We start from the raw sequence: 17,018 nt of genomic DNA, 5'->3' as shown, positions 1-17,018 counted from the left end.
TACCTCTGTGGCTAACTGTTGCATATGCCTAGTCGGGTACATGCTGAAGGGGGCATTGTACTCAATAATGGGTCTGATATAGGATGAGTAGAGTCGAACTGCTACCATATGCTTACTTATAAGTTGGGTGACATAGAAGGATTCTCTTACTGCCTTGCCTACATGTTTTTAAAAGGCCAGATTACTGTCTGCATGTTTCCAGATCTCTTATCAATACAGTCATTTGCCTAGGTAGACATTTTCCCAAATGGCACTATACTTCTTTGGTGTTGAATATTTTAGCCAGATGAAAGTAGGTAGTATGCACCCTTTTGCCTTTATCCATTGCCTTGGTCACTTTCACAAAAAAAGTCTACCAGGTTAAGTACATATGACCTTCCTATGACAAAACCAAGCTAGGATAGGTTCAGTGTCTGTAGGTTGGCAATGTCTTTGCCGCTTATTTCCATGATAATTCATTCCATGGCTTTGTATATTAGACTAGTCAGAATAATGGGTCTGCAGTTTCTGGGATCAGTTGCTGGTCCACTCTTGTCAAAGGGCATAACCATGGCCATCCTCTATTTGCTTGGCATTAATGAGGCAACCTGGGATACTGTTATACACCACTGAGGCTGTGCATTTAGCCTTAGTGAATGCCAGTATGACTTGTTTTCTGCTGACAGTTGAACGGGGGTTGTGCTGCTTAGGATTTCAGAAGGGGTGGCTGGGGCGGAGTGGGGAGTAAAGTTTGAGCTGAATCTGCCATCTAGCAGATTCACCATATCACTCTGCTCAGTGACAGTGGTACCATTTTCTACTGATTCTGCACATTGCATGTTACCTTTGAGGTTTCAGACATAGCTGTAGAAGGCCTTCTGGTTTTATTTAGCCTGAGAGTCTGTCTTCACCTCATAATTGGTGTCTATTTTGACCTCATAATTGGCTTTGTTGGATTTATTTAGTCTTCTTAGTTTCCTGTTTAGTTTTTTAGTGAGGTCTTTTCATTATGGGAGTTCATTCCTTCCTTCTGAGAAAAGGAAGTTGCTTATTTTTTGTGTCCAGAAAAGAGTTTTACTGACTTTGGCTTTTGTTTGCTGTAAGTGAAAATGAAAATCCAGTCTGTGGTCAAGACAACTACTAAGATATAAGAAGGCCGTGATTGTTTTTAGTCAGAATAGAACACAGAGCACTAAAAAAAGGATACTTTTGGATGGATTGTCAAGAGCAAACAGTAACTAATGAAAAAAAAATGGGAAAAGGAAGAAAGCAAACATGAAGAAGGACAAAAAGACGCTGGGGCAGAGGGTGATCTAGGTTAAGAAACAATTGTAGGAAAAATATGAAGGGAAAAACAAGGAGAGAGAGGAATATGGGTTAGGAATATAGGTTAGGAGAAGGGACTGATAAGTATTTTTTAAGTTCTAGCCAGTAAACAATCTAATTCTGAGGATCAAGGATTATTTATACATAAACACAGGAAAAATATTCAGCTGGGGAAGAGTGAAAATAAGACAAACAACATTTAAAAACATTTCACCTAAACTTAAAAAGGAAAAGAACAACTTTAGAGTACTTTCAGTAAATGCAAACAGTATTACTAACAATGTAAGAAAAATAGGGGCACTGGAATGATGTGCTAAATGTGATGTGGATTTTATTTTGATAGAGGATGTAAAATTCCTGACAAATGAAGAAAGACTACAAACAGAAAAGATGTGGTGGGAAATATAATATGGCACTTAGGAAGCGAATGTTGTTCTGAGTGGCCATATTGTGTAATAAAACAGTGAAAACACTACATGTAATGGTAAGGACGGAAAGGTTAGTAAGGACGGAAAGGTTAACTGTTTTGGATGCGAGGTGGACAGAACATGTTTATAGAATTTATATCATGTGTGTGTGTGTGTGTATATATATATATATATATATATATATATATATATATATATATATATATATATATATATATATATAAACTAAGAAAGAAAGAGAATCTGTTTCAAATATTAGACTATGTGGTGTTTAACATGGCAATTACAATTTCAGGAGACTTTATCACATGGGTGGGGACCCTGTTCTAGAACAGGGGTAGTCTCTGGGATACATACCTGTCTTTCTAGCAGGTCCTAGTTATATCACAGGCAAGGTTTAAGTCTTTGAAACAGGTTATTTTTAGTGCTGTTTGTTTTGTGGATATGCAGGAGATCCATCAGAGTGGGGTATGACAATGCCTTGTATTTCGGGTATGGAGTTCACTTAACAGCCTGTAGGAGACAGAATAAAGGGATAGGGTTTTGAGGCGGTCTGCATAGGACATGTTACTTATGTCCTGTAGTCTTTTAGTGAGGAACCTCTGTGATGTTCTACTTGTTGGATATGCCTGATTAGATACATTCCTAAGGGGGTATTGCACTCAAGGATAGGTCTGAAGAAAAAAGCTGAAAAAAATGAAAAATCAACTTTTATTTTTTTTAGCTGATCTCAGCTGTTTAAGCATAGGGCAGCGGCTTGCAAACGGGATCAGGGGGAAATAACAAAATAAACCTAAATTAAGCATTCTAACTAAAATCACTATTCTGCCATGCAAGTCAATGGCAGGCAGAAGACAACATGGCCAGTGAGTAGTGGTTGCTAAGGGCAGAGGATCAGTTTGAGACATGCAACTATGCATTAGCAGGCAATCCTATGCAAATGAGTGGAATGATAGTGAAACCCTGCTTTCCCCAGCATTCTAGTCAGGTCCCAGCAGTGTAACAGTAGGAATAGCTTGGTGCAAGCCTAGGAGTTAGCTGATATCATGGGGGTGTGTGTCAGGCATAGTGTAAGCGGATTGGAGCCCTGTGGCCCAGGTTTGCTCCTAACTTAGCTAGGGGGTGTGTCTGAATCTGCCTAGCACTCTTTACATTGCCTAAGCGGGTGTGCGCACTGCGTACTGGGTTTTAAAGGTTTTTAAGAACGTTAAACCAGGAAATAGCAGCACTGTGTGCATTTGAGCACTCTGTTTGTGCGGCGTGCACCTGGGCTTAAACAGGAAGGCAATGGGAAGAGAAAACAGCAGTAGGAAGGTAATCAAGAAGAACTAGCATAGCTGGCAGGTGAAATGTATCAGACTCAGCCAATTACACAGGCAGCAGACCAGCCCAGCCCAGAACACTACTATAAACTATGCAAACCCCCTCCCCTCTGTTTTTTCCCACACTCTACACCACCAGTGTAAACAAGCAGGGAACTTATAACACTCACAACAGCAAAATGATAGGGGCTGCAATAGCTATCATACAACAACTTGTGGAAGAGGCTGAGGGTGGTAAGGATGTGAAAGTTATCAACCAACCCACAGTGAGGAGACGAAGAAGAGTGTACAGATCCAGGGTAACCTACCAGGGGCTACATGAGCTTGTGATAATGGAGCACTATAGGGTGGACAGGGACCTACTAGAGAAAATTGTTCAGCTGTGCCGGCCACGCCTGACACACACAACTAACAGAGAATAGCCCATCCCAGTGGATACCAAGGTATGTGCAGACCTAAGAATACTAGCTACAGGTACCTTCCAAAGGCCAACTGGTGATATGATGGGGATCTCACAGGCATCAGCATCCATGGTACTCCACCAGTTCCTGGATGCTATGTCAGCACATGTCGGTGAGCACGTATATTTCCCCAACACCCGTGAGGTGTTGGCCATCAATATGCAAATGTTCCACCAAATAGCAGAATACCCTGAGGTAGTGGGTGCTATAGACTGCATGCACATATGCATCAAAGCACCACCCTGTGAGCGGGGTAGCATCTACATCATCCGCAAGAGCTTTCCCTCCATCAACTGCCAGGTCGTGTGCGATGCCCAGGACATAATAATGTATGTGTGTGCTGGCTGCCCTGGATGCTATCATGATTCCCACATCTGGCATATGGCACAGCTGTACCAGAGATTTGCCAATGGGGATATCCCTCACGGTCACCTAGTGGGGATGCTGGATACGCACTGGAGCTGTGGCTGATGACTCCCATCAGAAATGCACACACACCCAAACAAGAACTCCATAATGAGGCACAAGCACACACCAGAATTATAGTAGAGTGTGTGTTTGGGATGCTCAAGTCATGGTTCTGGTGCCTGGACACATACAGTGGAGCTTTGCAGTACTCACCAGCTACATGTACCCAAATTGTCCTCGTATGTGCCATGCTACACAATATGATCCTGCAAAAACAGCTGCAGCAGGAACAGCATGGGGCAGAGCCACACAGCCCCCCCACCATTGCCAAGACCTGCACAGCACAGAGTGACTCAGAGGAGGAACAACCTGAGCCTGCCCCAATAGGCAGAAGGAGGCATGCCCAGTATGCCCTGGCCTTAGCAAAGAGGCAACGCATAGCACATATACTGACACAGGAGGGACCCAGGGAATAACACCTCTCTCTGACTCTCACATACAGTAAAAGGGATGCCAAACATTACACTACCTGTGCTCAGCCATGTGCAAGGAGTGTACTATGTGCATCTGACATAGGCAGCCCTGCAGCACCACCCTCAATACTGGGACACCCACAAGGTAAGTGACTCACACATGCCTGTCAGGGGGGGGTTCACATACCCAACAACAGTCACAGCCAGCAGGATAGGTGTAGACAAACACAGGCTGTGCTATGGCCTCTGAATGAGGCCTATGGGTAACCTCCTCCTCAGGCCTACACAGACAGACTACAGCAGGTCAGGCAGTGGGACATCAGTTCTGAAGGGTAGGAAGTCAGAAACTAATATGTAGGTAAATAAAAGCTAAGATCTGTAGTACACTGGTATGCCTCTAGTCAGCATGATAGGTAAGACTACAGAATGAAATGGAGTACCTGACATACCAGTACAGTCATAGCAAATGTGTACAAGTGTCAGGTGTGCCCCCCCCATCATACGTAGACATGTAGTAACAGTCAGGTGTGCCCCCACCCAATCCTGTGTAGAAATGTAGAAATAGTCAGGTGTGCCCCCCCATCCAATGATCAATGGATACCCTACAGAAACAGTATGCTACATGTAGGTGTACAACACATAGGTCAGCACTGCAGTACAGACTAACTACCTGGACTTGATCCACACATTCAATACAGATGGGCATACTGAACATGCTCACACACGTATAGAAATGAAAGCAATGTCAGTCAACAACATACTGAAAGGTCATACTGGGCATGCTCACACACAAACACATGAAGGCCATGTCTGCAAACACCAGTGGACCAGACATATCTGGCAGTTGCAGATGTTCATAGGTTGGTACTAGGCTATTGGCCCTAGGGCCTATACAAGCCTAGCCACAACAATTCCCTGGATATTTCTTCCCTCAGTATTTACTTCTCTGGACCCCTGACCAGCAGGGTGATAGACATGATCCCCGGGGTGAATTTCCTATCTCCCCATCCAATCATCAAGGTTCCTTTTGAAGCGGGCCAAGGAGGTGCTCTGCTTGACATGTATGGGCAGTCTATTCCAGAGTATGAGAAGTCTCTGGCTCAGGAACCTATCCCTCCAGCATGTTTTGTTCATTGTGATGACAAGGTTTAGATCCCTGGAGCATGTGGCTCTGAGGGATTGGGATTTCTTTAAGTAGAGCATGTCCAACAATTCAGGGTTTGACATGGCCTTGTATGTTAAGCAGAGATCGCCTCTGAGTAGATGATATGCCACAGATTATAGCTGGAGTTTTTTTAGATGGTCAGCATATGGCATCTGCTTTAGGCCTGTGATTCTTTTAGTGAGGTATTTCTGTGACCTTTCCAGTTGTTGCAGATGTCTTGTGAGGTACATACCAAATGGGGCATTATACTCTATAATGGGTCTAATGAGGGATGAGTACAGTGGGACAATGACCTTCTTTTTTCTGGATGAAAAGCCCTTAGTTATTAGGTGTGCCACATAGAAGGATTTCCTGACTGTTATGGCGATGTGGTTATCGAAAGTGAGACCACTGTCCACCTGTGTCCCTAAGTCTCTCATCACACTTTTGATGTTTAGTGTACTGCTACCTATGTGGTAATTCATGGGTACATGTTTTTTTTGCAAAGGGGATAACTATACATTTCTTGGCATTAAGCTTGAGCCCATGGCTCTGGCACCAGGCATCTGTTTCTGTAAGGCACTTTTGTAGAATATCCACATCATTTGGGGATTCAATAATGGCTCCCAGTTTGTAGTCATCTGTGAACTTTGTTATCCAGAGTCCATTAGGGATGGCCTGTACTTCAGAGAAGTAGATGCCAAACAAGAGTGGTCCCAGGACTGAACCCTGAGGTACTCCACTTGTCTGGAGCTGGATTTGGAGCCAGCTACTTTTACAGTCTGGGTTCTGTCAGTAAGCCAGTTGGCAACCCATCGAGTGATGTAGGGATTTATGCCCAGCTTAGTAAGTTTATCTATGATTCTAGAGTGGGGGATGGTGTTGAAGGCCTTGGCGAGGTCCAGATAGGCTGCGTGGACCACCTTACCCTCGTCCACAGCTCTGGACACTGATTCGAAGAAGTCAGTCATGTTCAGGAGACAAGATTGGCCCTTCACAAACCCAAACTGGGTGGGGTCCACTGTTTGAAGGTTGCCAATGTCTTTGTTTATAAGTTCCATGATAATGCGTTCCATGCAATTGCAGATCAGGCTCATCAGACTGATGGGACGGTAGTTCCCAGGATCCAAGGAAGATCCCCTCTTGTGGAGTGGGATAACTGTAGCTGTGCGACACTCTGTGGGCATGAAGCCCGAGTTGAGGCTATGATTAAATATGACACTTAGGTGAGGTGCCAGTTCATTTTGTAGTTCATGTACTACACAGCCTGGGATGTCATTTGGTCCCATGGATGCTGTATTCCTAGCTTTGGAGAGTGCGGTTTCTACCTGTGTGGCTGTGATTACCAGAATTTGGCAATCTTTTGGTATTGAGATGGGCCCTTTTAGGGGGTGAGAGGGGGTGAAGTTGGCACTAAATCGATCTGCCAGGATATTGGCAATTTTCTTGGGATCAGTATATTTAATGCCATTCTGTTGAAGTTCAGAGCAGATCTTACCATTGCCATTTAGATTCTTGACATAACTATAGAATGCCTTGTGGTTGTCTTTGGAATCTTTGGCAATTTTATTTTTGTAACTAGCTTTTAAGGATTTTATGAGGGATATCAGCTTTTACTGAGGCTGTTGAGGGAGTTTTTTGCATCCTGGGATTTTCCTCTTTTCTGTAACAGTTTCTTCCTTCTGTTGTATAGTTTGTTTATAGTGGGAGACCACCAGATTGGCTTCCTTTTTTTGGAGGAGAGCATCTTGGTTCTATTTGAGATGGCACGATTCATGCACGAGTGAATGTGCTCATACAGTGCCTTAGTGTAGGATTCTGTAGTCAAACTTTCAGATCCCGTCTGCATGGGTGTCATGATGTTTGTCACTCCTGACTTCAGTAGCATGAAATTGGCTTTGGCGAAGTTTTTTAATGAGGTTTCCTTACTGGGGGCTGGGGGTGGGATGTGGATGTCAAGGGTGATTTGCTTATGGTCAGACCTGACCAATGAGGGGGTGACCACTGGTGTGGAGCATCTATCTCTCATGTTGGTAATGACCAGGTCTAGGATATTTGAGCCCCTGGTGAGACAATGGATTAGTTGATCCAGGGTGTTGGAATTTATGAATTCCAAGAACCGTTGGGAAAAGGAGTTGGTACCCGAGTAGTTTTCCTAGTTAATGGCAGGGTAGTTGAAATCACCCAGTATTAGGGTGTTTGGTTGTATCTTAATATTTTCCAGTATGTTTAGAAAGGTGTAGTGAGAATCTTGGGGCATGGTGGGGGATCTGTAGCAAGCTACAGTTTGGATTGCAGTCTTACCTAGTGTTAGCTGCACCTGGAGAATTTCAGATGCATTGTGTTGGGCAACTAGCCTGGAGGTGTGAATATCCTTGGTGAATATGGACACTCCTCCACCTTTACTGTTTCGGTTTTGGTTTTCTGGCCGAAAAGAGTTGTAGCCTGGTATTGTAGGGGTGATCTCTGGAGCCTTGAACCAGGTCTCAGTTACTGCACAGATATCAATGTTTTCCATTTTTAGGAGTGCCTCGAGAGAGTGCATTTTGAGGTTTAGACATCTAGCATTGAGTAGCATTACCTTCAGATTTTGCATGCTTGTATCTGTTACGGTGCTGGTTTTGTCCTTTGAACCTTGCCTAAAAAGGGCACTATAGGGGTTGCAAGAGCTTTAGCCAGTAACCTGAATCCCAGGTGCAGACCATCTCCGGCAAAGCATCGTGGTTGGTCGATCATGTCTTCCCAGGCAGACAGATACTGGATCCCCTTTGAATGACACCAGAAGCTTAGCCAATTGATGAAGTCAATCAGTTTGTCTTTATACTGTGATATTATTCTGAGTGAAGGCATGATGCTACTCAGGATTTGGGTCATACCTGCCTGGGCCACATGATCCGAGAGCTCTTCCATGTCTCTTTTCATGTAGTCCAGGGTGGTACATCTCAAGTCATTCACTCCTGCATGGACAATGACAGAATCGTATTTGTACTTGTTATGGAGAGACTTGAGTGCATGCATTATGTGGCAGATCCTGGCACCCAACAGGCAGCTGACTGTAATTTTCTCCTTGTTCAGCCTGGTGAGTGGGACATCAGTGTGCCTGACTATAGAGTCACCTATGACTAAAGTGTTGGGTACATTGTCTTGCCTTAGGGGCTGTTGTTGGGTGGCACACTGGTGTTTTGAGCTATGTGTCACTTTGGTTGTGACAGGTGTTTGCTTGTGTTTCAGCTTCGGAGGTCCTTGTTGCTTGGGCAGGTTAATGTTAAGGGCCTCTGCATATGTGGGTTTATTATTGCTATGTGTGGGTGTTGATGGTGTGGGTTTTGAAAGACTATGAGTTGCTTGAGGTGTAGTGCAGATGTTAACCTTCTCCTCTTGAATGTCTAGCACAATCTTGGCCGGAGAGAGCTTTGCTTCCAGTTTGGCTAGGTAAGTGCATCTCTCGCAGGTTGTAGTATTGGGTGGTAGGAGGAGAGGGTTGTCTGTGTACATGAGGCAGTTGCTGCATTGCCCCAGCATGCCCAGATTCACCAGGTGGACAGGAGAAATCACTGGAAGCTGACACTTGGACATGCCTGTTTAGGTGCTTTTTTTGTAAAGTATAAGAGTTGTTTCCCCTTACCTGTGTAAGGTACTTTGCAATTATAGGCTGTTTAGTGCCTACGATTAATTTCTCCTTATTGACAAGGAGAGTTGAGTGCTTGTATCACTTTCAGGCTTCCTAGTGCTTTCCAGCAGGTTCTAGAGCAAGTGCTAGTCACAGGGGTTCAGAGTGCAGACACTCCTCAGTATGCACCACATATGCTTTGCACACACAGTGGACAGGAATACAGACATATATCTAAGGACAACACACTATAATAAGCCAAAGGTAGACGTATATAGATGTGTGGAAGAATGTGACTGTGACAAGGATCCATCCAGGCCTGTCCCACTCAGCACACAGCCAAAGGGCCACAACCACATGAGGTTCAGATGTCACTCACTGTAGATACTAGCCATCAGTATCTTTCAGCATTACAGACTATGTGGTGCACATGCTAGCTGTGCAACATGACTGTACAAGGAAGTAGTCATCTCGCAACTGTATACACATACCTGTGGAATATGACCCTGTGTGTGCCCGCATGTGGTGTGTCAACTTCTAGATGAATGGGTTATGGCCCATGCACACACACTGCCCTCCCCATAGACCTACTATGACAAGCTTGCTGAGGTCATCCACTGTGAAATACACCTTTGGGAGAGTTGTAGCCCAGTAATCTCCATGGCGTGTCTCAGAACTACGTACTACTGTTGTGTGATAAACTAGTTAGGTAGGAGTTCCAATCCCAGACATGGCAAATGTGTGTTTTGTGTGTGTGTGTGTGTGTGTGTGTGTGTGTGTGTGTGTGTGTGTGTGTGTGTGTGTGTGTGTGTGTGTGTGTGTCTGTCTATGTCGAGAACAATGCTTTTTAGGGTAGTCACACTCCCTACAATCCAAATGATCTACTTTGGCAAGGCTGCTGATGTCATCCACCTAGAAATTCACCTCTGGGACAGCTGTAGCCCAGTAATCTCTGTAGCTCATCCTATAACTGCATACTGCTGTAGGGTGTTAAACTATTAGGTAGGAGTTCTAATCCCACACTTGACAAGTGTGTGTGTCTGTCTGACTCTGTGTAGAGAACAATGCTTTTTGGGTAGTCACACTCCTTACAATTCAAATGCTCTACTTTCGCAAGGCTGCTATCATCCACCTAGAAATACACCTCTTGGAAGGTTGTAGCCCACTAATCTCTGTAGCATGTCCTATAACTGTGTACTGCTGTAGAGTGATAGAATAGTTAGGTAGGAGTTCTTATCCCAGACCTGGCAAGTGTGTGTGTGTGTGTGAGTGTGTATGTGTGTGTGTGTTTGTGTTTGTGTTTGTGTTTGTGTTTGTGTTTGTGTTTGTGTGTGTGTGTGTGTGTGTGTGTGTGTGTGTGTGTGTGTGTGTGTGTGTGTATAGAGAGCAATGCATTTTAGGCTAGTCACACTCACTACAATTCAAATTCCCTACTTTAGCAATTTTGTTGATGTCATTCACTGTGAAATTCACATTTGGGGAAGGAGAACTCCAGTAATCTCTGTGGTGTGTCCTATAACAGCATCATGCTGTAATGTGATATAGAACTCTGGTAGGGGTTCTAATACCACACATGGCACTGGTGGATGTTTTGTGTGTGTTTCTATGTTTATATAGGGAGCAATGCATTTTAGGCTAGTCACACTCACTACAATTCAATTGCCCTACTTAGGCAATCCCACTGATGTCATTCACTGTGAAATACATCTTTGGGGAAGGAGAGCTCCAATAATCTCTGTGGTGCATCCTATAACGGTGTAGTGCTATAGTGTAATATACTCGTTAGATAGGAGATCTAATCCCAGACATGACAGACGTGTGTGTGTGTGTGTGTGTGTGTGTGTGTGTGTGTGTGTGTGTGTGTGTGTGTGTGTGTGTCTGTGTTTGTCATTCATATCCTGTGTGGCGGAGGTTGTGAGTGTGTAACAACTGGACTCAATGTGCAGCGGGTTTTGCAAACTTCTTATATGGTAGGCCAAGTATATATCACAATGTCCACCATGCAGGGATAACAGATGTGAAATAGCTAAGAGGCTGGGGTACAAATCCATACCCCTAAATGTGACAGCAATGCCAGCTGAACAACATTAACAAGCCTTGTATTACCCAGGGTACACTCTCAACCCATGTCTCATACATACACACACACACCCTTGCCTAGGCAACAGCAGCTATGTTGGTACTACCCTGCATATTGCCCCCTGATAGCAACCATGGTGTAATTGCAGTGGGCTACAGAGGACATGGCAGCCTGTCCATCAGTCCAATAGGCATGCCAGCATGTTCCCCACTGGACACCTGCAACATCTGTTGTGCCATCAAATGTGACCCACAAAGGACATAACATGCCTGAAACACAAGCCCTGTATGGACAAATGCCACTGACACAAGAGAATACCAGTATCATGCTATCAATGTAGGTGCAGGGCCAACCCACTGTCCATGAACTGTTCCGACCACATGAGGCCAGGACTGGCACATCTGATGATAAAGATCAGTGTACACAACATAGGCCAGACACCCCAGGTACAGTTCCACATGTCACTGTACATGCATGTGGGAGGTCTGCACATCGCAGACACTGTCCATATCATGGAGTAAGGAACACATACATGCCAAGCAATGCACAGCGTTGGCCACACACAGTAGTCATCCAGGTGACTGGATGGTGAATACAATACCCACATGTGTGGGCAAATCCAGACACTACACCCCTGAGCCACAATGCAGACCATTGTCATGTGGCCTGATGCCAAGGTATACCCATTACCTAGCCTTGTATAGCCATCTGGCACAGTCAGCCACAACACACCTGTGAAGCAGTGCACACATGCATGCCAGTACTGGCACACATGTCTGTGTGGGTAGTGTATGATGCATATGACCACATTCACACTTACTACAACCCCCATTGGCATATTGAAGCATGCTGTCTGATGTCAGATACCACCACATACCCTTCGCACATATAACCTCCGTATGACACCTATGGTGCATGTGATACCTGCACAGTATGTATTGTGGCAAACCCACTAGTGATGAGTTGTATTCCTGGCCCTGCCAAGAGTGGCAATGTGTGTGCATCCCTGTGAGTGTGGCTGTACTGACACCTGTTCATGCAGGCAGTAATGGGTACTACACCTACTGCATAGCTACCATATCCTTGTTCCAGATGTCACTCACCATCATATACGTTCGGAGGGCTCCCCAGCATGTTACCTATGTGGCACATCCAGTAACTGTATGGACATGTGATAGCATTCTCCCACCCCTCCCTGGATTTTCTGTTCCTCTGTCTGCCCCTCTTACTCCCTCTCTGGTGGATGTGGAGAATTACACCTGCTTTGCTTAGGCAGCAGCATGTGTATTTTAAGTGATGCTCAGGATCAGCTGATGGTCTCTGCACGAATTGCAGCCCTCGTCTAGCTGATTGCATGTGGAACAGCTGTGGTAACATTCCCATAGCCAATTGCATGGAAACACACACCAATATCTAGGAACATCATGTTGCTGTTGGGCCTTTCATTCACTATTAGCAGGAACTCAACCTGTTGTTTGGCAAACAGCATCTCAGATGGATTGGGGGTATAATCTCTAACAGAATACACTGTGGAGACAGGCCAACACACAGGAGGGGGATGTGCCTGACCTGACTACAGACTGTAAGTGCTGCTATACTGCATTTGGAGTAATGTTTGTTTAACAGGGTGTTTATGGATATGGCTATCCTACATGTTTACATACCTGCCATGTCAGTGCTATGTTAATGAGGGAACACCCATCTGTAGGGCCATCTGCAGACTGGCCAGTGTGTTGTGTCTTTTGTTTCAGGTGTTACCCACTGAGCACCTATCTGTGAACTGCAGAAGGTAGTGTGAGGATTGCAGTCTGTAGATGGTGAGAGTTACTGACTTCAAATCCATCATAGGACATATGGTGCAACAAACCCTGTTACAACAGTAAATGTATGAGGTTATCACAGCAACATGTCAATATTGGCCCTGTGTATGTGCCTCGAGCCACAACCCTGACAACCTTTGTACATATGTCATGCAGTACGGGCTGCATATGTACTGTACACCATAATTAGTGACATCATATCTAGTAACAACCCAGTGAGATATCAGACTGCTACACATGTAATGTAATACAGTAGTCCGGAGGGGTTATATTTGATGACATAACCTGTAAATTCTGTGGTTGGGTGTACAATACTGAGGTCTGTGTACTTATGGTGATTGTCGGCAGTGTGTGTATTGTTAATATGTACCTTAGCCTGTGTACAGACTGTAGTAGATGTCATTGTTCTTGGTCCTGTTCTATCTGATGTTACATGCTGCCTCACTGTATGTTACCCTATCAGCTTACATGTTTGTGGGGCCATGCATGCACATGTCCCATACCACAGACAGGCAGAGGACCACACTGTGTAGCAAGCCATTATATGTAGAGTTAGTGTGTGGGTGGTACATATGAGGTTGGTGTTGAACAAATAGTTCATATACTGTAATAATATGCTAGCATGCCATATGTAGCTGTGGCTGTGCTCACATTGGTTGTGGTGATGCACTTACACACAGGTGTATGTTACTCTGTGCCATGACATGCCTGTAGAGCCCGCTATGCCATACAGACTGTTCTGTTTGTCAGTGTGCTTGTGATGGTGTCAGTTGTGCCTTGTTATGTAACAGTTACATCCCAGTGTGTCGACTGAGGTCTTTACCCCCTAGAGATTGTCTATGGAGTGTAGTTAGAGGCTGCTGTACTATACACTTGCATTACTTACCATTGATTGTTTGGAATCCTGTGGCTGAGTCTGTCTTTACTATTGTACTACTTGATGGCCTTGGCCTGCACAGCAACATTTGTTAACATTTCCGGACTACTGTATTACTATACCTGTTTCACAGTTGCATTACTCAGTTTATATGGCTGTCCGTGTCTAAACAGCTACATGACATGGCATATACATCTGTAATAGTACACAAATAAAGCTTTCCGATTTATGCACACCTGTGTGTGGTGTTATAGTCTTTAATATTTCTTTGGGTATATGTTGCAGGCAATGAATGTCATTTGTATGGGTGACTCATACAGTCTCCAGTTGGTAAGGTGGTAACTGTAGGAATAGTGGCTGTTCCATATTGTGTGCACGTACTACATATGTAACTTAATGTACATATCTCTGCATGCGTATGTGTAGTTACAGATATATATATATATCTATATATATGTATACATATATATGTATATCTGTATCTGCATATATGTGTCTGTGTATATGTCTCCTAGGGATGCCCATGCTGTGTCTGGTCCTGGTTATGGGATCTGCAACACTTGGTAGTGTATTGCAGGGGGGACGTGTTTGGCTGTTGGGGGGTATACCTATTCATACAAGATGTATATTGTTTGGGCCCTCTCAACCCCATTAACGTTGCATGTGGACATATATGTTTTTGTTATTTCCCCATTATTATCTATGGATGTATGTCTGTATATACACACATATATATATATATATATATATATATATATATATATATATATATATATATATATATATATATATATATATATATATATATATACACACACATACATATATATATCTGCTGACATATATATAACCTGCCATATATATTTAGACATATAGATGTAGACATACATATCTATAGATGTAGGCATTTGCATGTTTATATGTTCATATATAATTTATATATATATGTATATATATATATATATATATATATCTACTTGTATAGATATGTTGTACCTGTATAGATATTAATATATTTACACACACACACACACACACACACACACACACACACACACACACACACACACACACACACACACACACATACATCTAAACGTTGGAATACATTCTCTGTACTGTTGAATGACTGGGCTGTATGATATGTTTTTGAAAACATCAGGGTTATGTATATCTGACATGGTTTAGTGGTAAATCACTTTTGCTATGGTGTGTGTGGTCCTGGGTTTGAGCCTTGCAGAGGTTGTTTATTTTGTTGCTGGGCAGAATACGGGCTATTGGATACAGAGTCATTAAGGCACTTTAAAGCAGTTGTAAGTGGGTTTGCGCGGAGGTAAGCACTGCTAACTTACGGTTACAGTTTCTTATATTCTGTTAGCTTCTGAATTGCTTAACCTGTGTAGGTATTGCTTACCCCCATGCAAACAGGCTTAAACCCGCTTACTGATGCTTAAAAGTGCTTACTATTGCTTACCCCTTCACTAATTTCTTTAAAAGAAAAGAAAAAGGGGTTGATAGGAAAGTGGTGAAAGAAGGGGCACAAAGACGGAAAGACAGTAGGGAAAATAGCCAGGGATGTGCAGGAAGGGAGTAGGAAGGTCCATAGCTGCCCATTTCTTCTACAGCAACAACTGTGCATATACACTGAATTTGGAGGTAGACTTGGACACGCAAACTCCTGGGTGTGAGTGAGGACAACAATAATACGTTGTGATGCCAATTAGACTGGATTACACATGTCCAGTTGACACATGTGCGAAATGGAAGCTATGTATGGGGTGAGATTTTTTTGTGGGAACAGATTGCCCTTTTTTTTTCAGGTGAGACTGGGATGTTGGGGAGGGGTAGTAGGTATATTTGGGGAGGTAGGTTGGGTAGGTTAACAGACAAGACAAACAAGATGCATACAGGGGCGGTATATGACACATGTAGGGGGTAAACACCTTGATGGGGAGGGGTGTTGGGATATCGGAAGCCCACAATCCCCCTAGTGGTAACAGTGGGACTGAGGTCCCCACCCATGGGCAGTCACCATTGCACCTTCACAGCCCCAAAGATGGCTGTGCTGGAGGCTGAGTTGCACAGCCAGGCTGACTCTCTAATCGTGACACATGGGCCTTGAGCTGGCGTAGAAGATCACCAAACTGCTGGTCAATCTCTCTGCACACCACGGCCCTGACCTGGCGACAAGTGACAGATGCCTGTCCACGCCCAGTCCCAGGGGGTGAGCCCCATCCCCTGAGGTGGTTCTACACGAAAGTGGTGCAGAGCCAATGGACAGGGAAGTCTGGGCCCCAGACATGCTGGTGCACGGTACCACGGTCAGCTGAGGTGGGACAGGTGGGTCTACTGGGACTGGCCTTCCCAAGCATGCTATAGTGTTTAGATTTCATCATCATATGTGGGTTAGTAATAGTTAACACATTCCAGGGTTAGGTATAACAGCATGCATAGATATTACCATTAACCTAGACACCAGATACGGAAGAGTTGCAAGGCAAACAGAACACATGCATATATGGGACCACAGTGGTAATAAGAACAGCATACAATTGATGGCATTGTGCCACCAATGTTGGAATACTTAATATAGCACATGCATGGAAACCATTAAAATATTTATCAAACAACTGGACATTATCAGAGTCATTACATACCAGTTGGGGTGGGTATGCTGATTATTGTTGGAGATATGGTGGGGGAGAGAAAGATGTCAATTAACAACTAGTATATTCCTGTAATCCACATTACTTTCCCAGTCAGTGTTGTTATCTGCATCTTACAAGTCTTACTACACTACCCTATAGCCTTAGTTTGGACAGTGATATGGCTGTCGTCATCGTTACTCATGAACCAGTTTTACCTGCAGTATACACCTCTTACCTGGTATACCTGTGGAGGGACTGTTTGTTAACACTAACTGTTTCTACACATACTCCCAGATTCTGGGTTGATGTTTTGCACATAGCTATCCAACTCTTTCTGCACAGACTCTGGCCATGTGTTGACCACATGCTGGTGTGCCGGGACATATCTAGAATATTGCCCTCTTCCACCTTTAGTGACCTGACACACACATATACATGCTTT

This window comes from Protopterus annectens, chromosome 9.part0, assembly GCF_019279795.1.
Source record: "Protopterus annectens isolate FY-2018-M chromosome 9.part0, PAN1.0, whole genome shotgun sequence".
NCBI lineage: Eukaryota > Metazoa > Chordata > Ceratodontiformes > Protopteridae > Protopterus > Protopterus annectens.
The sequence above is the reverse complement of the archived record's forward strand: the minus strand, read 5'-3'. Positions refer to the sequence as shown.